Here is a 24,858-nt window from a genome sequence, read left to right as displayed (position 1 = left end):
AAACAATTGGAATTCCTACAGTTTAGCAGAAAATCGGCAGCACAAATTCAAATCAATTTGTCATAGACAAATTGCCCTTTAAGTTATGCAATGAAATTTGTATTTTCACTTTGATTGACTCTGTGTATGTGCGCTTGCGTTCGTTTTAGTCTCTTAATTAAGCTTATTTGCGCAAATCAAGCCTATCCATATCGGACAAAAAACACACGCGTGTTTTTTACACTCCTGACACCTCTGACATCTCTAATGAGTCAACAAGCTAATATTCATAAATTCGAATAAACACACCCTGGTTCATTTTCTTACAACGTGTATGGTGTTGTACATAAGTATACTTTTGTACAGTCATTTTACCAAAGTGTGTAAAAATGAGAAAACAACATTTAATTGAAAAAATTGCTTACTAAGTTATATTTACTTACACTGAAAAAGCGTTGTTGAAAATTCTACCCGCAACTGTGGAAAATAGGTTTAAAACGGCTTGTAACATTTTCTGTTAACTGTTAACTTTAAGGCAAATTTCAGTGCGTTCATTCCTTGGACACTTGTTTCACATTTTTCGAAAAATTCACCTCCCACCTCCCTCCAGGCAACGTTTCGGGGCAAAGCTTTTTGTCTAAATTCTTCAGAGAAATAGTTAAATATAGATGACAGAGGTTGTACACACAAAAATTCAAGTGTCGTTTGATTGGCTTTAAAATTATTTTCAAAGCTATACACAATAAACGTGTAAGTTTTAAGCTCTAGTTAGTTATTCATTTACTTAATTTATTTAATTGTCAGTGCCAATAATAGTCATTAAATCTACACAGGACATATCAATTATGGGTCATCAAATTAAAATTGAATTGTTTTATTTAAGCGTGCCAATATTGTATGTTGTTTGTGTGCTCGTTAGCACAACTGCATGCCAACGCAGCCAATTGGCAAATTAAAAACAAATCAGGCGAATTGGGTTACAAAATTGCCTGTTATTTGTACAACTCACGGCAGCAACAACAAAACGGTATCATGTGCACTTTAGATCCTCCACGTTTGTGGCATGTTGAAAGCTGACGCCTTACATTACCTGAACCTGTGCCAATTAAATTGAAGAATAACATTTACAGTCAGCCATTTTGAAGTAGACTGTCAGGTCAGTTGAATAGCGTAATCGACTTTCATGATTGTAATAATGGTGTTTGCAAAGAGAACAGTTCACAAATGTGCATAAATCAGTTCAGAGAAGTCGTCAGGCAGTCAGCCAAACTGCAAACTGTGCATCATTAGCAAAGTCTGATTGTAATTTCGTCGACTTCTTCAGCTTTGATGACCACAACTCTCTCCAAATACTCGGAATGTGAATGTCAAACGGTAGCTCGTGAGCGACTCCGATTAAAGCAATGATTGTATAAGGAAAAAGAAACTTTGTGCATTTTAGTGAACAGCGCTTAGGTGTGAGATACTCTAATCCTTGAGACCTGTACAATAGTACACATACACACTTCATGCAGCAAATTCTCACAGCTTACTGGACCGTCTTGCGAATAAAAGTAAACCGATTATATTATGGAAATAATACCTGCAAGTATATGACATTTTGAAAAGGAGTGTGGCTTTCAGAGGAACATGAAATTAATGGACATCGGTAGCGGTCTTCATTTAGCACTGTAAAAAACAGTCTTTTGACTTTTTATAATCATTATTCTTTTCATAAAACATTTTTTATGTGTTTTTTTACTTCATTAATTTGAACAAAGAAAATTAATATGTTTTTTAAATTATTTTAAAATGCGGTTTTGTTTCTGGTTGGTAAAATTGGATTGGAATTATTTGCTATATGAAACAAGTATACTTAAATTCTATTTTTGTTTAGTTTCATGTGGTTGGTTTTTATAATTAATTGTAAATTGGACAAGCTAAAAATTTGAGAAATGTTTGAATATTTTAAAATAGCAAGAAAAGCATAGTTTTTAAACTTGGCCATTTATTTGAAAAAATAGCATTCAGTTTAGGCTTAGATTATACAATTAATCAGGCTCGGATACAAACTAGTTCGGTTCAAAACCAGTTTGCAATGTTGGCATAAGCTAAAATACGAAGCAACAAACATTTAGTTAAGCATTTCCTTAAATCATTTTTATACCCTGAACCCATTAAAAATGGGTATAAGGTTATATTATATTTGTGAAAAATCCAAATGTATGTAACAGGCAGAAGTAAGCTTCTCCGACCCCATAAAGTATATATAATCTTGATCAGCATCAATAGCCGAGTCGATCTAGCCATGTCCGTCTGTCTGTCCGTCCGTCCGTCCGTCCGTCCGTATATATGAACGCAAGGATCTCAGAACCTATAAGAGCTAGAGACTTGAAATTTTAGAAGTAGATGCTCCTAGTTCCCGCGCGGATCGAGTTTGTTTCCGATAATCGATAACTTCCTCCGTTCGATATACTGTTTTTTGGACAATTTTGGTAAATAAAACGAGCTAGAGTCACCAAACTTGACATATAGCTTTTAAAATAGAATATATAAATGTATATGCATTTGATGTTGGAAGAAGAGGTTTCAGGGTATCCCCTAGTCGGGAGCTTCCGACTAGAACCTCTTACTTGTTGTGGTTGGTTTTGGTCAAGATTTCCTTGCAACAGCCACGCGGCGCGGTCGTAAAGCATTCACAGCCACTCATGCCCACTCAAAAACATTCGCACAAACACACACACACACACTGACACCTGCACAGCGGTGGGAGGACTTTCCATGGCCGACCACAGCGAAGCCATTGCCAGGACATATCCAAATGGCAGGGCCAATTTTATTGGAAAGCCTAGTTAAGCGTACAAGTTTAGAGCGCTTTGCTGTATGAGACATACTTTTGCTTAATATTTTATTAAAAATTGTAAAGTTTCCGACTATCAAAAATACAACTAGAATTAATGAACCCTTTGGTGCATTATTAAAAAATGAAGTTTCGTATTTTTCTTTGCTTTTCAACTTAAAAGCGTTGACGTGTATTGATTTTAATTACCCTTTGGGAGTTACAAAGTGGTAAAAACAAACCAGAAACTAGTTTTCGAAATAGGAAAACTTATGTGGTCCCTTGACATAATTGTTAATTATTTAACCTGCAGTTAAACCTTTTTAGAAATGGGTGTTCTTGCATACGCATATTTGTTTGATATTTAACATGAACAACAAGTAAAGCTAACTATAAAGTCTGCATCTATAAAATTTGTCTGGTCAATGGACCTGCCGGGTTAAAGGAGCACTCCGTTATGTAAGATTTGACTATATATACAAAAATACTAGACCTGACTGATTGACTGATCTAGAGCTTGGACGCTAAATTGTTGCTGTAGTCACGTTATGTGATGTATGTGCAGCCTGGGTTGTTTTGCATAATTCCACCCGCAACTGTGGAAAGGGAGTGGAAAATGCTTGCATTCGAATTTTCTTAATCATCCGAGCGGATGGTAAGCTTATTTCAAAGATCATCGTGAAAACTCGACGTTTATGACACTTTTCATAAAGTCGACGCGCCCTGGCAAAGTCGAGCATGTACACCAAGAATCGATTAGAAGAGTGTTATGAAGTTGTGGAATTATTGAAAGGCGGAAAGGGAGTCGTTTACATTTACTGCTTTTCATTTTCAACTCTTACATTTCAGGGCCTTTCTTGGCTATGACATTTTTGTTTTGTCATCGCGTTCAGCACTTGTCGGTTCTTTTTCAATTCTCACACAGAACAGACCCAAGGCCCGGACTCGAATTAAGGCAAATCGTTTACATATTTAGCACGCAACATATTCAATTTGTTTGTCAAAGCAATTGACTCATACGCATTTTATTGACAATTTATGTGGATTGCTGGTAGTGAAATGGTGCTAAACTGCTGATTGACCCATGCCAACTGTAGTTGTCCGTAGTTGTAATGGTATTGTTAGAAGAAAATAGGAGCTGCATATTAGATTTGATGGAAAGGTTGTTATTATCAATAAGGAATATACTGCAAAGTATTTTATAATGTCCCTCAACACTCAGATGGCAATTGAATCGTTATTCCTGTGAACTGAATATTGTTTGAATTAAATTAAAAGAACAGTTTAAAATTTGTTAACTTAAAGCTTTCCCATCGATCCAGTAATTATTGTTTACGGAGACCTGTAAGACAATTCCGAACCTTAATAAGAAAAACTGAAATATTATTTAACCGAAATTCGAAAACTGGCGATTCTTCAAAAAACCTATGAATTAGACTCAGCTCTTAATCATAATCATCATGTACCATATAATTTATCTAAACATTCTTCAGATGCGAATTTTGGGTGGAGATAAAATATGGTGCGCATATTGTATATATTGCATATTGGGCAATAGTAAATAAATAATTGAATTGTTGTTATACACATGTGGATTATTATAAAATAGTACGATTTCTAGTCGACCGGCTTGATTTGCTGTGCTTATCAGCCTCCCTTTATATATTATTAATATTATTATTATTATTATTATTATTATTATTATTATTATTATTATTATTATTATTATTATTATTATTATTATTACTATTTTTATTATTATTATTATTATTAATTTTATTATTATTATTATTATTATTATTATTACTATTATAATTATTATTTGAACTACACGTTATTAAGCATGTTGCGTATACAAGCCTGAAACGTTTTACACAGTGCTGGTGCTCAATGGTTTGCGATTGCAAACTCGCATTTCGTGTTCATGAATTTTACTATTATTTAATGGAATAAAATACAATAATTTTATTTCTAAAGGACATGTAAATATGTTAAATTAATACCACACGAACACATACGTAAAGCCATACTACCTGGGTCCATCAAAACAACCCAAGCTGACATTTTGCATTGATTCTTCCATCTGCCGTATACAGCCGGATATCCTTCGCCATTTGATTGAAATCTGTTCTTTGCTGGAAGCAATCCTATCTATCTGCTATTCGCAACAGTATTGCCAGGCATTGTGCGTAGTCGATTGATTTGGTTTCGTGTCAGGAAATTGGAAATTGCCATTGAATTTATGCGAGCTGCCAAGAGACAGGAGCAAGAAACTAATTTCTATCACATTCGCCTGGGTCCCGGTCCCAAGTGCACACGAAGTCAAACGCAACCTAAACAATAAAAAATCAGCGTACCAAAGTGCGTTTGTGTGTGGGTGTGCATCATAACAAAAAAAATGCATATTCTGCCAGCTCAGCGCGAATTTATGGCAAACAATTACCGAAATCCAGCTGCTAAAAGATAAATGAAATACGGACCAGCACCAGATGAGTTGCCAAAATATGTTGGGCAACAAGTGTGTCATAACACGCTTGCTCACAAACACACACATTCACACACAGCCACACCCATTGATATTAATTGCACGTGCCAGATAAGACTCAATCGCTATGTCCTTGCCCGTAAGCCGCCTTCGTCTCAGGCATATGATTTATTAAGTTCAACTGTGCCTTGCGGCAGTATAAAATAAAAAATAATAATAAAAACAAAAAATACAAAGGATATCCAGCCATCTTAGGCATCTTAGATGATCAAATACCCTTTTAAGTTCAGTCGTACAGTAGACCGATGTGAAACAGATTGGCAGAGATATTGAAAAACAAGATATCTTTAAAAAAAATTATTAAGATATACCAATGTTGATAAGGGTTTGTTCATTTATAGAAAGCTTGTTAATGTGATTCGTTCTCAAGATATCTTGAAAAACAAACATTTAATTTTGGTCCAATCATTCTTCTGACAGCTACATGATATAATGGTCCATTCCGACAGACATGAATATATCAGCTCGGCTATCGATACTGATCATGCATAAACATATATGTACTCTTTGAGAGCAGATCCACCTTCATATATGCGCTACACATCTCGTGACAAAATTATAATACCTTCTACTGGGGTATAAAAAGGAAAAGCACAGAATTAAATCCTGCCCTACACTCATACACACACCAGTACCCTCTGAAGCCCGCACTCAGTTACAACTGTTTCGGCGTGGCATGCTGAGAATGTATGATATGTGCATGAGTGCTTGTGTGTATCTGTGTGTGCTTTGAGTAATCTAAGCAAATGAACTGCATCACGCACGTATCCAAATTGAAACTCCACAATGTGCAGATAAGGTATCAAGTGCAACGACAACAAAAACTGCTGTTAAGAATAAATTATGTTCCAAGTTCAACTTGAATGATTTCCTTTTGTTGTGCTCGCTTGAAATATTTGAAGGGGTAGCATTGACTTTGTCGTTTTGGCAGTGATAATAATGTCATATTTGAAAAAGTCTGAGGATAGTCTATTAATGTATATAAATTAATCAAAGGTCATGCTTTGGCATTTTTATTTAAATTTGTTTTCAATAATAAAAAATCAGAAATTTTATATATGGAAAACATGTTTATATACATACAATTATTATAGTTAATTCACAAATATTAGGTTCTAATAGGTTAAATTAAAGAATAAGCTAATAAATTGTAAGCTGGCCGGCTCAAGGCTATTGTGTTTTTATTTTATTTTTGTTTTTTGTATATTATAACCAACAAACAACACCAAACAATGAACAAGTATAGCAAAATGCAGGTTATCTGATTACCTACTACTTATTTCAAAAAAATCATTAGCACACTTTGCAATCAAGTCCACTCTTGCCACTGTTTCGATGCTTTAACTTGTTGAGAATTCTAAACACCAATACTGTGAATCAAAGTACCTGAGTGTATGTGAACTCGCTAGAGAATGACAGTTGTTGTTTGTGTGCGCGATTTTGTTTAAAGCGTTCATTTTGTTACGCTTTGCATTATGCGGCTTGCTTTCCATTCAAAACGGATCGTGTGAGCCGCGCTTTTGACGTTCGCGTTACTGCTGCTGTCGCCGCCGCTGCTGCAGTTGCGTTACGTATACGGTATCGTTTACGTTTTTACATACGATTTCGTTCGCATTCTCCTCGGCGTCCAGCTGCGTCGCCTCGTTGGCGGCATCGCCGTCGGCGTCGACGTCGACGTTGGCGACGCGTCGATGCGTCTGACCGGGTCTGGGAGAGGGTTCGTGCGTTTAGTTCGGTTTTCGACTCAAGACTCAACGCAACGGAAAACAAAACGCGCGTTTTTTTACACTTTGAAAATAAATAGAATAATTTCAAAACGCATTCAATTGGGATACGGAAACCGTCGCGGTGAATGTAACTTAACATACAAAAAAAAATAAAAATAAAATAAAATAACCTTAAAATTTGGATGCTTAGAGCAAAGTAAAGATAAATATAATACAAATAGAAAACGAGGTCCGTTACAGAGACTTTGTGAAGTGGACTTTATAAATAGCCAGCAAATTGCGGCGACTAAAAAGTGAAATTGAAATAAAATGAGAAAGAAAATGTGAAGTGCGTTCGCGTTCGATTCCTTATCTGTGCGAACGTACTTGACATTAATCTATATGAACAAGTACACACGTATTTTTATCTTCTCGCAGATATAATATAGATGTTGTTATTTTTATCTGAAGCTGCACAATTCTAAGAAATCAAAGACTAACGCACTCTGATTTGGAAGCAATTAGCACTCAACGATTGCAACCTTTGACAAACGTTCATGAATGATAATTCCATGGAATTGATTGGAAATGTGTACTCCAGTTACTCATTGATCGATTGATTGGGCAATATTATCGCCTAATAATGCATCTTTTCTGTTCTGTTTAAAATCTCTGCCGAATATTCAAGTGTATACAAGAAATTTGGCGCCCTTTTGGGGCCATTTACTTGTGGCCGTAGTTTAAATAACGAATTAAACAAAGCTCGACATTTATGGAACTATTATGAAATGCTTTCTACATTGTGTTTCTTTTGTTTATATTCATTCGTTTAAGGGGAATTCGGGTTCGTTTATGGCTAAAGGCCATTCAATTAATTATTCAGTATAAATAAAAGAATGCATTGAATGTCATTTTCAAAACTTTTCACTTTTCATTGAGCCTAATGCAATCAAACTCTATGCTTTAGTAGATTCTATTACGTCCACATTCATTTTGTGCAACCGAAAAGAAAATTAAAATCACGCTCGATTAGCCAAACAAATGCTAAAACTAATTTTTCGCTGCCTCAAAACTAGTTTGCTAGCAAAAATGTACTTTTCATTGGAATTTCGTTTCGTGTGCTTCTAGTTTCTTTATATGTGCGTATATTGCAAACTAATTGATTTATAATTAATTGTTGGTGCTTTTCATCGCACAGTCGCAGCAGTTGTGTTAGCTACAAACTATCAATTCTGGCCCAAATCACAAAAGCGACGCCGCTTTGTCTCTCAGACGCGTCGTACTTGAAATTTATCGATCATATATATGTTTTGTCATGCTCAGCTAAATGCTTGTATAGGGTATATACTTAGTTGTTGTTGCGAACACTATTTGCTCTGATGTATTGCTCGGACGGCAATTCAACTTGATTATTTCGTGAAACTCGGCTAATGTAACGCAGAAAAAGTACATGCTACGATATTATCATTAAATATTAAATAAATCTATCTTAACAATTTTTAAGCATATTTCAAGTAAACTTTGTTTTTTGAGATATATTTTAATTGAAAGAATTCTCACCAAAATTATCTTAATAACAGTTTCAACGTATATTTTATAGTTTCTCTTTTATTATTGCTTAAATTAAATGCATTTACAAAGTTCAAGGGAATACATTTTTTTTGTTAAATTCCCTGAGAAAGAAATAACAAATTTATTTTAAACATTAAACATGCCCTAGATAATTTTCACGAAGATATGAAATATGTTTATTATATTATTATTATTTCTTCCGTGGAAATGGGTTCCCAAATTCATAATATATACCATGTCTATTTTCTTGAAGATTGTCCCAAAACCACATATTTATTTTTCTTGCTCTTTGCCGATTTTGTTTGCATTACAAAAAAATTGGAACAAGACGAGTTGAATGGATTGACTTAGACGTCCAACCCATAAATAAATAAAGGAAATAGAGCTTCGGTAATTAAACGCCAGCGATTTTATTGAGGCAGTCGAATTGATTTTGTATTAAGCTCAGAAAATCAATTTATTTATAAATACTTGTGCAGCAACCCATTCTTATAAACTTGATATGCTCTCAGATAATAGCGACAATTGCGTAAATAATGTGGTCATTGAACTACAGACATTGTTTATAAAAGAGAGCTAGAATGCTCGAATTTCTACTGATACTTCCTCTTCGGGCGAAAGTGATTTAAGTGATTGGGGTTCATATCCGCAACCAAGCATTCATTTCTTCTCTTTGCGAACATCATGAGCCTGCGAGGCTGTTATGTTGAATCGTCGGGCCAACAAAACGGGGGTCGCTTGTTCAAACCCACCAAAAGTTTTCAATGCAACGATGCGTGTTAGGAATTTGAGCAGCTTTGTAGCTGAACTTGGCGCGCTTTTTGACCTGGGTGCACTTATAATTTCAATTAATACGTTACGCTAGACGACAAAAAATGTTTAATAGCTACAATTAGCTACAATAATAGCACATTTATTATAGTTTTTTTATGTGTCAGTTTCATCGAACTTTTGTTATTTTAATTGTTCCGTTCGTATTTGCAAGACAGCAAAAATTATATCAAAACAAATGCAGCTCATATATAACACAAACGGCTAACGGCAGAAACAACCAAAACAAAAATATTAACCAACAAATAAAAACAGTCGAACAGGCTGGGGAATGCTCAAAAAAAGAACCCGAATAGCCATAGAATGCCGCTCAAATTACTTAAAAACGCACAGACAAACAAAAATTTAAAAATATTCATAATTCGAGCTTACCAAGAGATTCGACAGAGTCCATTTGCTGTGCGTATTTCACGTAAGTTTCCGATTTGGAGAACTAATTTAGGGGCTGGTCGAAATCAAGTAAACGAATTGTTAAGTGTGTGAATTTGGCATTTGGCAGGCAAAGACGAAACAAATAGACAAAAATAAACATATATGCATTTGAATAGGTGGGTTCGTCTGCACATTTGAGTCATGATGGATCGCTGGGTGAGAATCTTATACTATAAGCTCATAATTCATAATCATTGCGCGAACAACAATTAAAACGCAGCTCACCTGTCAATAACTGTCCGCAGCTCTAACGGCACACAAACAAGCCAACACTAATGACCGCTGACCACGGGCAGCTTTCCGCCCGCTCTGCGGCTGCCCGGCGACCGATCTGTTAATCTACGGCACGTGTAAGCTCTTAAGATCTGCTTTGTTCCAAAAGAAAAAATAAAAAACCAAATAAATAAATACAAAAATTATAAAACCCACGACCATAGGAAATTGAACATTCGAAAACGAATGTACAAAAGTAAAAGACATGCAAAAAAAAAAGTTGGCAACAAGATATTTTACGTGTATTTTTCCTGCATGCGACCAAAGTTTGGGAACGAAGTGATTTGACCCATATTATGGTCTCCGGCTCTTTCTAAAAATAAAAATATGTGGGCTTTCAATTGGTAGCTGGTCAGCAATTGACAATGAGTAATGGATAAAGCAAACTCTGTGTATTTATAAAAGATATATATGTGCAGACCCGTATTTCTTTATACCAAAGCGTCGGGCTCTGTCTAATCTAAAAGTGAGTTTTCAATTTAAATTTTGATGGGAAATGGCGGGCTGTAGCAAAAAATGCAAATATTCCTAATTTGTGTACACTACACGAAAACCTACATACAAAAATTTGTATCTTAGTCCTTTCAAGTTACACTTACAAAGTAATTAGGAGGACTAAACTATATATTCTCCAGCCCGTTATATATAATTTATTTTTACACAATTCCAATGAATAGATTTTTTCCATAGATATACGCTTCACACACGTCTTTAATATTTACAGAGAATATTAGTTATTTGGAAAGATTTGAAATAGCCAGAAATGCAAATGAAACCCAAAATCAATGAGAGCAATTCGTAGCAGTCTTCAAATTCAACTTTAGGTGTTAATCAAATTATTTTACAATTACGACTTCAAAACAGAAGCCCTGTCGTTAAATAAATTTGAGCTTAATTATAAATCTTGCTTCAGGGCCTACACACAGTTCAGTCAGTGTTGAGGTCGCAAATACTAGCAAATGAAAGAGCTGGGCAACAATTGTGCCGAAAGCAAAATAAACTGCTTCAAACGTGGTTTTCTTTACTTTTAGAGTTGGCACAAAAAAAAATAAATACAAAATAATACTTACAAACTCTTAGGGCTTAGGGCATCATTTCGAATCGCTGTGCCAATCTTTTGTTGCAATTTTTTTCTTTCGTATATTTATTCTGTTAATACTATTGTTTCTTGTGGCCAGTTGGCATGGCTTGAGGTCATTTTTGTGTTGTGGCTATTTTTAGCAGCAGCTCATTATGACTTAGCTGTAGATTATCATCCGCATCCGAAATGAGGGTTTGCCATCAAAAAAAAAAAAATGAAATCTATTGATTCGATTGGAATCCACGATTCTCTGACTATGACAGGGCACTCTCCAAAGATCTATACTTTTTTGACGTGGGTACACTTTTATATTTATCATCCACGCGCTTATTAAATTTGTAAGGCAGTTAAATACGTGCCAGTATTTAATACAAATATTCTCCAACGTGTATTATTAAACAAAAAACAACAAAAATAAAAGTGAAGGTCAATAGAATTGTAAACGCCGTAGCTGGTTTATTTTTAGCCCTTTTGTGTTTTTTATTTCACAACTCGTAAATTTCATGTCTGTATTTTTAAATAAAAAGTTCAGCAAAAATGCAAAACAGAACAAGTTCTTTGTGCTTTTCTTTCTAAACGGATTTCGTCTCGGCTAAAATTGCTATTGGCAATCAATTTATTGCTCAAATTTAAACTTTTTATTTATTTTTCATTTAATTAAAAAAAGTTGCAATTTAACTATAAATCTTCGGGGTATTCAACAATCGATCTCAAAATAATTGTTAAAAATAGAATACAAAATATATTATTTTCAACCTTTGAAAATGCATAAAGTAGATGAGTGTGCAGCTCACTAGAGACTTTTTAAGAATGTATGTTCGAATAAATTTTAATGTTTTTTTCTTGTAACAACTTTCTTAAGCAATTGTTGTTATATTCTCTTTACATTTGCTTAAACCTATAAATAACGGAATAAAAAATGAGTACAGTTACAATAAAACTTCTGAAAAATTCTGAATTACATACGGCCAGCGTCAATAAATTATTCAGTCAAAAGTTTTTATAATTAAGAGTGCAATAATACGTGAAAATAATATTATTAATAAACCACAAAAATAATGTGCAAACAAAGATCAAATTTAAGTGCGCACACGTGAAGCCGTAAGCGCTGAATAAAATATCAATTAAACACAATTACACAAAAAATAATAAATAATAAAGAATTGTGCGTTAATTGCTCAATTGTTGTTGCAGGCAGTCGCTGAGATTTATAAAAATTTCTAAAAACCGAAACGAAAATGCAGTTTTAAATAAATCGTCAAAAATAATGAGATTGCCTTTAATGTAACGCTTGCCAAATGCTCGAGTACGAAAAAAATACCACGACGATGTTCACTTAAAAAAATTAAATAAAACGAATTGTTAAACAAATAACTGGCAGCAACGATAATCGAACGCATCGAAGAAAGCCTCAACTAAGACGAGCTGTCGCAGAATGTCCAGCAACATTGTGCGACAGCCGCAAGAACGACAACAATTTCTGAAGCTGCTGCTGTTGCTGCTCCTGCTACTGGTTCCCAGTCAGAGAGCCGGACCGGCGTCGGCGTATGCCTGGTTCTACGATGTGGACAGCGTTGCGAGCGTGGCCAGCATCAGGACCATAACGGACGTGCACAGCTTTAAAGTGCCCGACACGAGGAATGCACACAAGTCCCAGCGAACGCAGCTGGTGCAGCAGTTTCCCAGCACTGACAGCCAGGGCAGTCATCATCATCATCATCATGGCGGACGTGTGGTGCGGCGCCAGTTGGTGTTTGTGGCACTGCTGCCGTCAGTGGAGTCGGACAACAAGAACGACTGCATCATGCCCAAGGTGCTGCCCGTGCTGGAGTTGGGCATTGCGCATGTGCAACGCTTGGGTTTCGTTGGTGGCGTTCAAATTGATATTACACTGATCTCACGTGACACATTTTGTTCCTCTACATATGGACCGTTGGGCTTCTTTGAGATTTATACACAGTGGCCGGAGATGAACGCAATCTTTGGTCTGCCTTGCGAGTACGTGCTGGCGCCAATCTCGCGGTATGCCGATGTCTGGCAGATTCCGTTACTGACGACCGGAGGCAATGCCGGAGAGTTCAGTAAAAAGACGGAGAGCTACTCAACTTTGACCAGGCTAAAAGGCGCCCAGGTCAATAATCTGGGCAACATGGTTCGTGCCATTTTAAGCACCTACAACTGGACACGCACGGCCCTAATCTATCAGAACGAGAATGCTAAAATAAAAGGCAACTCGGTGTGTTTCCTGTGCCTGGCGGCAATACATGCCACCATCGAGAAGGAGTCGGTTTATCAACTCGGCTTCGATACTGCGCATTGGACCAAGGCATATATCATACGACTGCTCCGGAATGTGGCCATGCGGACAAGAAGTAAGTGACCTTGGTGGGTTGTATACCTTCAGAACTTGGTTAAATTATGTTGCAGGTGCTAGCTGTAAGTTTTCCCATGCAAATTATGTAGACCAAGCTTAGTTAGGAGGACCTATGCAACTAGATCCTTTTGCAAGCGTTCTAACATCCTCCTGAGAATGGGAGAAGGTCTCCAAAAAAATACTTAATGAGGAAGTTTCCTAATATCTGTTTTATACATTTGCAGAAAAACATTATAACCATTCCAATTGAGTATGGGCAAAGATGGTTCAGAGTACACAAATATATTTGAAAATTGATCTCGAAATAACAATAACTGGTTGGTGGCACTCCAACATACTCTATGGGTATTATTGGTTGTGGAGCCGGGCGTAGGCCCCAAACAAAACGTATTGTGTATTTTGAACCATTTACGTCTATAAATATAGGCAGCTGTGTCAATACGTGCTTGTCCCTTTATGTGTATATTGAATTAATACAAAAGCTTAAATTAAGCAAATATAAGGCTAAACATGAATACCCTCTGCCTAGACCTAATGTGTGTCACACATTTTAAATACTCTTTATTAGTATGCTGATGGCACATCTGCAAATATCGTTAAGTCAATGCCAACAGAAATAATGCGCACATTAAAACATAATTATGGCTTTATAATTATGGCTCTGTGGACAATACCAAAATATAAAAAAAAAATACCAATTTGTTCTTAACTCGAATTGGAGATTTCAGCTCATTAAGAAACCGACAAAGAATAGATTCGAGCTTTGAAAGTAGCCAAAAATGTCACATTAGTTCAAGGGCATGCGGCTGATAAATTTGTACATGCCCCCAATAATCTACATTGATAATTATTTGACTTTTGCGTTTAAATTATTCATAAACTTCAAAACAATATCAGAAATCATACAAGTGTCTGGGAGACTCCATTGACTTGTCAATTGCCTCAGTACTTGTTATTGAAAGTATTTTAATCAAATGATATGAGCTATAAAGAATTTGTGTTAACAATATTATAAGGAACCGGATAATATATATGTTATTCATTTCTTTATACCATTTGCTTAAGGCTCAGATAATACTTCTGTATATCTGACCTGCGTTTCGAACTTTTTCTTTATAATGCGGCCGAGTCGAAATTAAATAGGTACAGAGCATATATATATATACATGTATATAGTATAATAAACGTTGATTTTTATTGATGAAGTGATAATTAATTTAATATTCGTACAATAAAAGCCGCTCATTTCAAATAAATTGTAAAGGATAGACATAAACACTTATTGACATTTTAATTGCCTAATTTGTTATTTTTATTAATGATTTTTTATTAATATATATCCGATATAATTTATGACAAGCCGGCGATCAGAATTATTTTGGGCTTGCAGCTTCACAATTATAATATTTATACACACGAGCAAAAATCATATACATATAGTATGTATATCTCCATGACTCAGTACCGTGCAAGGTCGGACATTTAATTTACATCAGCAACAACAATAATCAGTTTATACTTGGAATCATATTCTAGTACATTGCATCCGAAATTACTTTTTGGCATCTTTGAATAATTAAATCAAGTCCAAGCCTTGCTTTGCACTTGACATTGATAAGTGGAAAGAAATGCAATGCAAATACCCCGTACAGAGTTCTAAAATTTTCTGAGTCCATTTAATATATAGAAATGAAATATTTATAACTATATAATACCACGAATTTATTATTTTTTACATATCTTGAAAATGTTGACTTCAGAAAATGGCTTCTGTTAATAAAAAAACTACTTTTTATAGTTTTTTTAATTTTTTTTGCATTATAACTGATAAATAAAACATAAATAATATGTTGTTTAGTTAACTTTAACTTTTTTTTTGCTATTTACAAATAAACACATTCTATCTATATCTCTATAATGTTGATTTTTGTAAATAGTTTATTTCATAGTAATTATAAATAAAATTGATGTTTAGAGATGATAATACATCGATAACTAAATATAAATAAGTCTTATCAGTTACAAATTTACATATATTTAGAAATACGTTTAAATAGCCTTTCAAAACTTTTCTGTTGATTCTAGGGTATAGAAAAAACGTGCAAATGTGTATCATTTACTGTTCTGAGCTTTTCGTCTGGCTGTTGCCAAATTGACTGGCTCTTAAATAATTAAAGTAATCCTCAGACAGTAGGAGGAAAATGCAATTTTATGGGGTGTAGCTAATTGCGTGTACTACAAATTGTCAAACAAGATTGTTTGTTATTATTTAATTATCAATTAAATATTAGCATAAACAGACTGATGCAATATTTGTGCCCGCAAATGATCAGATAACTGAACACAATTAATTAACTAATTTGTTATTTTCTGCTAAATGGCGTTAACAAGCTAAACTAGCTGTTAAGTTAAAGAATAAACATGCGTAAATTTCAAATGTAAATATTTAAAAAATTGTTTGTTTGCAATTTGTGGCATGTGTGCATTAGTGCCATATTGTAAGGCATTGATGGCATTCTCTGTGGCATTCAGCTTTAATTAAATCAATTACAAAATATTCATAAATATATGTGGGTTGCAAATAAATGTATTATTCGCTTGTCTGAAAATTGATATTAATTTCAAGTTGAATGCCTATTGGCAAGCCCTGTCACTATTTTCAAATAGATTTACATCTTATTTTGTTGAGAAATTGCTTTTGTTGCTAAACAAAAAATATTGTGATTAGAAAACTCACCAAAAATTTAATATACGAAATGAGAAACAATTATCTATATATATAAGTGAAAGCTGTTGTTGCTAATTTCTAAGATAAAAATTTCTTTGAGCAAAGCCTCACGCGTTTCGAAAAATCTCTTAATTATAGGACAACTTATAGAGGTCCGTGTGAACCAGTTTTCATCACATTTATGACAAGACAATGAACAAAGTGCTGCTTTTAAGCAAGACTCAATTTCAAAGCAAATAATTTATTATATACTTACTCAAACTAAATAAAAATTAGCTACTGACGTCGAAGCAACTGAAAAAAAGGGAAAATAAAAAAAAAACCTATGTTAAAAATATATACAAATTAAAATAATTACCTTATTACATTAAAAAACAAGTAAGAGGTTCTAGTCGGGAGCTCCCGACTAGGCGATACCCTGAACCCTCTTCTTCCAACATCAAATGCATATATATATTCTATTTTAGAAGCTATATGTCAATTTTAGTGACTCTAGCTCTTATTATTTACCCAAATTGCCCAAAAAACAGGATATCGATATCGATTTTTATCGATTGCTTGGAAACGGAGTAAATTATCGATTATCGGAAAAAAAACTCGATCTGCGCGGGAACTAGGATCATCTACATCTATAGTCTAAAGTTTCAAGTCTCTAGCTCTTATAGGTTCTGAGATCCTTGCGTTCATACATACGGACGGACGGACGGACGGACGGACGGACGGACAGACAGACGGACATGGCTAGATCGACTCGGCTATTGATGCTGACAAGAATATATATACTTTATGGGGTCGGAGATGCTTCCTTCTGCCTGTTGTGCTTACGCACAAATACAATATACCCTTATACCCATTTTTAATGGGTTCAGGGTATAAAAACGTACAAATATCAATTAAATAAATACATTCTTAATGACAAGCGATGGCTTATTGAAACTCTTAACTGAAATTTGCAACAGTTGTACCCATTTTTGTTTTTTTTTAATATTTGTTTTCTTTATTTTTTATATTTTTTTTTCATCTTGCAGTTGTTATTATGTGCGCCGATCCGCAGTCCATACGTCAAATTATGCTGACAGCCGAGGAGCTGAATATGATCGATAGCGGCGAATACGTATTCATCAATATTGAATTATTTTCGCGGTAAGTACAAGTACGAGCATGAAATAAATATATATATGACTGCCCAAGTGGGGCAGCAAAAACAGCAATAATAATTATTATTATAATAACGTCAACAATCACACAAGCTGATCATTTATAGCTACAGTTTGTGGCCTTTCACTTCGCCAAACACGCGCACTTTGAATATTCTTTGCAAAGTGCGCATAATACACATTAGCCAAGGTTATTATGAATTTTGAAAATGACCAACAAAAATAGCTTTGAGCGCTTCCAAGACGCTGTGACCAGTCAGCAATTAATGTCTATTTATAAAACGAGGAAATTCCGATTTTCGACACATGTCTGACTTGACCATTATTAACTCTGATAGCAAACAATGAAGACCTGTATAAAAATAAATAAAATGCGTCAACACATATGCTTAGCCAAAGCCATCCGCTCCCTCCTCCCACGCCACGCTTCCAGATACATAGGTGCTGTCGAACTACTATGATACCTTAAAAGTGCTGAGTCATTGCTTCCTCTCTCCCACATATGAGCTCTTCTTTGTATTTGATATAAGTGAACCACTCTTTGCAAGGCTATCTTTGCGGATTGCCATTTGATGAAACTAGTAAAGCATTATTGTAAAGTTTCTGGACTACAAAATACCCTTTCAATTAAATTGCTACTTTAAACAGTGTGGATGCTTCTTCTGACCTCAGCTCCAGCCAAATGCAAAATGCCTTCTCCAATAGGACTCAAACCTATTTTATTAGTTTATAGATAATAGAAACTCACAGATAATAGAACCTGCCAGACAAATATAGAGACTAACTAGTTAGATCGACTCGCTGATCAGACCCTATAGCGATTGAGATCATTTCAATCATTACTCTTTTGAAAATGCTTGCCAAAAGCCAAATAAATTTATAAAGGATTTGAATATATCTTTCTTTTGTCTTTTATTAAGACACTCAACAATTTCTGTGCAGAATAATCGATTAAAAATGATTAGAAATGATGGGAGCCATAGAAATGGACACTCAAATATGGGAATCTTTTAAATAAATATTTACGCTTCAGATGACTAAATAATGTCAAGAAATAAAGCAGCTGCTCTGATTACGAACACTTCTTTTTTAATTCCTTTTTTAATCAATGACAATTTAGGGTCAGGCTAGCTACATTCATCTGGCTGTTACTCCTACACCATTAAAAACACGTACTATACTTTATACCTATTTGTTCGAGGTGGGGTGCACAATAAAAAATGAATAACTATATATGTCTACAAACACATACTACGCGGCAGTAAATGGGTGAAGCAAAAGGGGCAGATGGTTGGGACCGATTCTCTTTCAATACGTGAGCGAATAATCAAATAATACATTAGCGAATACTCGGTTATTATTTGCGTTAACTATTTGAAAAGGCAGGCTAATCGCATAACCTCTGTGAACTTGTAATCAGTGTGCGAATGAATAAGAAATCGATCTGTGCACCATTGCATTAACTAATGCATTTCCTGATATAAATTCCATTATGCACGCGCTGCCTTACACTCTATTAAATTGGTGGTTGCCCACAGCCGATAAATTGTTGCTTTGCATTTAAGGGTCAGGAATTCATTCAAAACCTAGGAGTTACCTAATACAATATAATACTCAGCCATTTAAACATTCTACTTTAATACTATACTCTATACGAATAGTGAAAGGGTATATTAGTTTGCTCAATTGAAACTAGAGAATTGAAACCCTAAATATATAAAAATTAAAATCACGCAGTTATTAATTTATTTGGCCATTTGCCTTTACGGATCGAGCCAAAAATATTGCGCCTACAAGCACTCCCGCCTCTTTAAATAGAAAAATTGAATATTTGCTCAACCCAAAGTTTGTCAGTCACTGCTCTAACAATGTTAACTAGTAACAGCCTTGGAATACGATAAATTCGATCTCCTTTATTATCTAATATAAATCTTTCACACGCCGTTCCGCCGGGGCAAAGTAATCTGTTTACCATCCATAATCGATTTGCTAGAAGTGTCACTCGCTGACTTGGCGCAAAACAGCTGACACTGGGTTGGTAACACAAACAAACTCTAACTGATAACAAGTACATGCACTTACACTCTGTATCAAACACCAAAATTCGGTAGTGCACGATTGGCAAATACCCTAAAATTAGAGGTGGGTTCGGACCAGGTTTTAACGGCACGGACCAACACATACACGAAACTAACTTTTTGAAACAAGCACGGGAAAAATTTACCAAGGCCCTACTCAGATTAAAAAATAACTTTATTAACATCGGATATTATAGAAATTGAGGGAGATATCGAGGAAAAGGAAAAAAGTTAAACTTGTTGTGTACATAAAACTTGACACTATGTTTTAGGAATTTCGAAACTCTAGGCTTTATAATAGTTGCCCATACAGACATACAGGCATACAGACAGATAGAAGGACAGACATACATACATGCCTGCCCCTTGCATATATTACCAAAAAACAGCATACCCTTTTTTTTTAAGTACTTTCAATGGGTTCGACCGCAGCATCTATATATCGTTTATTGACACTGTATGTGGGGAGGTGCAATTACACAGACACTGACAGAGATAGAAATCGTTTTCGTTTTGCAATTTAGATTTCTATAAATAAATAATTTATGACGCATATCAGACAGGAGCTAAGACTAAACGCAAAGTCATTGATAAGGCGACAGTGCGAACTGCGGGGCACATTGTAATACCAAACTGATAAGACTCTCGAATTAGGTACATTAGCACATATTCACACACAAACACTGGCATACACACAAGCGCAAGTATCTTCATCTGATGCATCTAAAACTTGTTTGCCCGTTTCCTTATTCCAGAGTGCCATATATGACGTCGCTGCCCTGGTATGATAAGAACGACACCGAATTCAACAATGAACGCGCCAAAAAGGCCTACACAGCCATGTTAACTGTCACGCCGAAGCAGCCAAATGACGACGCCTACACAAAGGTATCTAATGAGGTGAGTTTCGCGGCAGAATGGGGGCTTTGCATTGGCTTTGGAACTGAATTGCCAGCGTATGGAGTCTTTTACATTCTTCTTTTCGGCAAATTACTTTAAATCCTTGTACCCTTGCAGTGGGTCTATAATTTTCTACCTTCTTGAGATAAACTCACTTGACTTCAAACATGCTTAAAAAATAATTGTTATTAAAGTGTTACTACTATATTATATAGCGCTATAAAAAGAATCAGTCGAATACTTTTTGGATAACTTTTCCGTTTTCTCATAATTATGAGCGTGTCTGCACGCGCGTAACATATCAAACAATCTCATATAAACCCTAAAGGGACACTCGGGAAAAAAACGTTTGCATCACAACACTTCTAATCCATAAGTCTGAAAGAGTGTTTAATCTTCGGCGTGCCGAGACTATTCTTCCTCCTTGTTTATATTTTTATTATTTTCTTGGCGATTTTTTTTGATTTGAGCTTCATGCATACTCTATGCCAGTGCACGTGCTCAGCGCCAGCACACTTTGCAGTTTCCTACTAGCAAACTACGTACGTATATTTTAGCAGTTTGTGGATTTGTAAACATATTTCTGTAGGTGTACAAGGAAATTACAAGGGCAACAACGCCAACAAACAAGCGAGAATATTTCATTCACTCGACTTAGAAGTCTCCTACATTTAACTAGCTAAACTGTTCCCTAACACGTAATATGATTTCCATAGAGATTCATGTACAAAACCAGCCCCTTAATCTTTAGGGAACTACCAGCTCAAACTAGCTCGAAAGATCGATTAGTCAGATGGGCTTAAAGAGGTCAGTAAAAAAAATAACAATATATAGAAACATCTTCATTTATATACCCTCTTAAAACAATTTCTGACTTCAGAGTGTGGAAAGAAGAAGCCAAGTGTAGCCTCTGAAAGCATTTGTTGGCTAACTTCTGAGCGGCACCTTAACCAACTCAGCAGGCCACAATAACACGTGTTTCCGTAATGTGCTTTGGTCGTGTCATACCCTAGTTGTGGGTATTTCATATTTGTCACGAAATGTGTAACGCATTAAAGAAGCCTTATAAGCATATATATTCCTGATGCGTATAAACACAAGCTTCGATATAATCATGTTCGTCTATCGTCATGAAACTGCATAGGCACATTTAACACATTAAATATCAAGCGTGCATTAAAGTTGTGGGACATTGCAAAAAATTGAAAGATTAGGATCATGACTGCGACTTGGCGTTTGGCCATGCCCTTGATTTATGCGGCATGAGAATATTTCTGATAAAGGTTTCAGTTGCATTTCCCTGTTCCAATGCCAACGGCTATGGTGGGGTAGGAGGGCCTTGGCAAAAATTCTTCGCCCATTCTGGCTAAGCTGCCTTGGGGCTCTTGGACGACAAGCTGATGGACTCGCGACGCACAACTTGGAAATGTGCGACGGATTCTGGCAAATGCTCGCCAATGTAGTAGTTGGCGTTGCCTTTGCCATTGCGATTTGTTGTCGGCCGTAGTTGTAATTCAATTTCACGGGGGCCAAAGCAATTAAGGCAACAGAATTGCGCAGATAGTCAGGCTAGAACACGCAGATAAGTGGAACTACTGCTGGCTGTGATTGATGTGCTGTGTACTCCATTTACAGATCAAAGACATCGCCTCGGCAAAATACAATTACACGTTCAGCGAGAATGAACCAATTTCGGCATTCGTAACCTCCTTCTTTGATGCGTGCTCCTCTACGCGAACGCTCTCAACGATAGCATCGTGAGGATCCCAGCATGCTCACAAGGACCCATCAACGGCACCGATATGGTGCGACGCATGTGGAATCGCAGCTTTACGGGCATTACTGGGAACGTGACCATCGACTCGAATGGAGATCGCATCTCGGCATATTCTTGCTGGACATGAATCCCAGCACTGGCAGATTGAGATTGTCGCACATTCCTGCACAATCGTCTAGTTTTGCATCAGAAAAGGAAAATACATGGGCTGGTGGTCGTGAACAGGCGCCACCCGATCGCCCCATCTGTGGTTACGATGGCTCGCTATGCCCGGACAATTGTAAGTAATAATATTTGATCTTAAATACCTTAGTTGTGCAGTTGACTTTTTATATATCAGGCTTGTAAGCCCAAAAAATGTATCTAACGTAAAACAACAGTGAGGCTTTCGGCCTTTAACAAAAAAAGTGACTTTCTCAAATTCGAACCAGTATCCGTTACTAACAGAAGGATGCGGGTTTGAATACAGAAAAACTTTCTTTATGCACACCTACAACACATCAACTGGCAACATTTGTTATCTTAAAAAAATATATATATTTATAAAAAAATAATAATAATAAAACTACAAATTTTCGTTACTTTTTCCCAATTCTGTCATCTTTCCTAGCTCTGCCTGGCTATGCCATTCTTTCGATCATTCTTGGCATAATGGTAATCGTTATGGCCGTATGCTTCTTCTTCGGCTATCGACATTATATTTGCCGAGCCGAGAAATTCGATGAGCTGGAAGGTTTCATTGGAGGATGTTATGTTTCGGGATGCTGCAGATCATGGCATGCGCGGTTCCTTTCACTCGTTGGTCAAGCAGAGCTCCCAGCTGACGCTCATGTCGGAGGACATGGGCTATAAATGGCGACCGTCAGATCTTCATACCTGTGGGCATGTACAGGAAAAGCAAGGTGGCCATCAAACCCATCGAGCTGGAAAATGTTCAGGGTATACTATCGCGCAGTCTAATGCTGGAATTGAAGCGCATGAAGGATTTACAGCATGATCACCTGGTCAAGTTCTACGGCGCCTGCCTGGATCAGCGTCGCAGTTTTTTGCTTACCGAATACTGTCCCAAAGGTTCGCTGCATATACTGGAGAACGAGCAATTTCAGCTGGACTGGATGTTCAAAACTGTCGCTAATGCACGATATTGTGCGGGGCATGCAGTTTCTACACAGCTCCGATATACGTTCCCACGGCAATCTCAAGTCCTCCAATTGCGTGGTAGACTCACGTTTTGTGCTCAAGATCACCGACTTTGGGCTGCATAGCCTGCGGCGCACCCATCACGATGTCGAGAGCGATATTGAAAACTGCAATAGCCATGCCTACTGGAAAAGTAAGTGGCCTGGCCCACAGCTGGCGTCCAATATATACATACAATCATATGTGTAACCATTTCCACCGCAGAGCGCCTATGGACTGCGCCTGAACTGTTACGGCTTGAAAATCAACGTGCGCCCGAAGGCACACAGAAGGGCGATGTTTATTCATTTGGGATCATAGTGCATGAGATAACCACACGGCAGGGCCCCTTCTATGGGCAAGTGTGCCCATGAGAAGACCCCTCAAGGTATGCAACAACTGACTATTCGCATAGAAATTGTCACTCCTTGTCTCTTCATCTAAAAAACTTTAAGCGCATATTCGAGAACCAAAATTGGAGATTTAAAAAAAAGTTTTGTATTGCCATATTACGTTTATTAAGTTTTCTAGAATAACTCTCAACTTTTTGTCCCAAAGCGAGATATGTCGAGTACCAACTAATATGGTCGCGTCCCCAGTTTTTACGTGACGGCCCAACTTTCCAACATGCATACATGTGATTCTTGCTAATATCAAATAATAAAAAATTGGAATCCACTATTATTGCATAACATTTTTCTAGCTAAATATATTTTTCACTCCAATTCTCTTAATTTATTTTTTTCGAGAATTGCTGTGAATTGAAAGATGTATCCGATTAGATTCTTATTCTTACTTCATAAGTTCAAAAATAGAATTGTGCAGCACGGGCCCGTCTTACAAAGATGACTTGCATAACTTTTCCCTCTTTAAAGTTCTGTGAGCAGGAAATAAGCAGAATGTACTAACACACTCTAAACAGTCGCTCTAAATGCAAAATCACACAAAAATCTACAACAATCAAAAAAGGGCTCATTATTCTAAAGTATTTCAGAAAATTTCACTTAAGTCTAAATTTACTCGAAATATAAAACTAAATATTTCTTATAATTTAAATTTGGAAACTCTTTTCGAAACATAAACAAAAAAGTTTTGCAAGATTTAGGAGTCGCAATTCGGATGTGCATACAGATTATTTCGGGTTGATAATTTTTTACAGCCTAAATTATTTTTTTTTATTTATTATTATTTATTATTTTTTTTGTAAATATTTATAAATATTTATTTGATTTTCATGAGGCTAATTAGTTGTTAGCGATTTGAAGAGCAAATGAATTGACACAAGTTTTATGTTTTATTTTGGTGGAAAATTACACAAAATGATATCAAAACAACTCATAAACAAGTGCTACTGCGATAGGGTAAATCAAAGCTCTCGGTATCTGAGGCACAGCCACAATTAAAAACGCAGCCATTTTCCAGCAGCCC

General features: G+C 36.0%; 1 pseudogene; it reads left to right on the top strand.

The window, feature by feature from the left end:
- The first annotated feature begins 7,114 nt into the window (after positions 1 to 7,114).
- LOC115762972 lies at positions 7,115 to 23,922 on the top strand (annotated as a pseudogene).
- Positions 23,923 to 24,858: the final 936 nt, after the last annotated feature.

The sequence above is a fragment of the Drosophila novamexicana genome, unplaced genomic scaffold (genome assembly GCF_003285875.2).
Source record: "Drosophila novamexicana strain 15010-1031.04,08,12 unplaced genomic scaffold, DnovRS2.1 tig00000681-arrow-arrow-pilon, whole genome shotgun sequence".
Taxonomy (NCBI): Eukaryota; Metazoa; Arthropoda; class Insecta; order Diptera; family Drosophilidae; genus Drosophila; species Drosophila novamexicana.
This window is presented reverse-complemented; position numbering and strand designations above follow the sequence as displayed.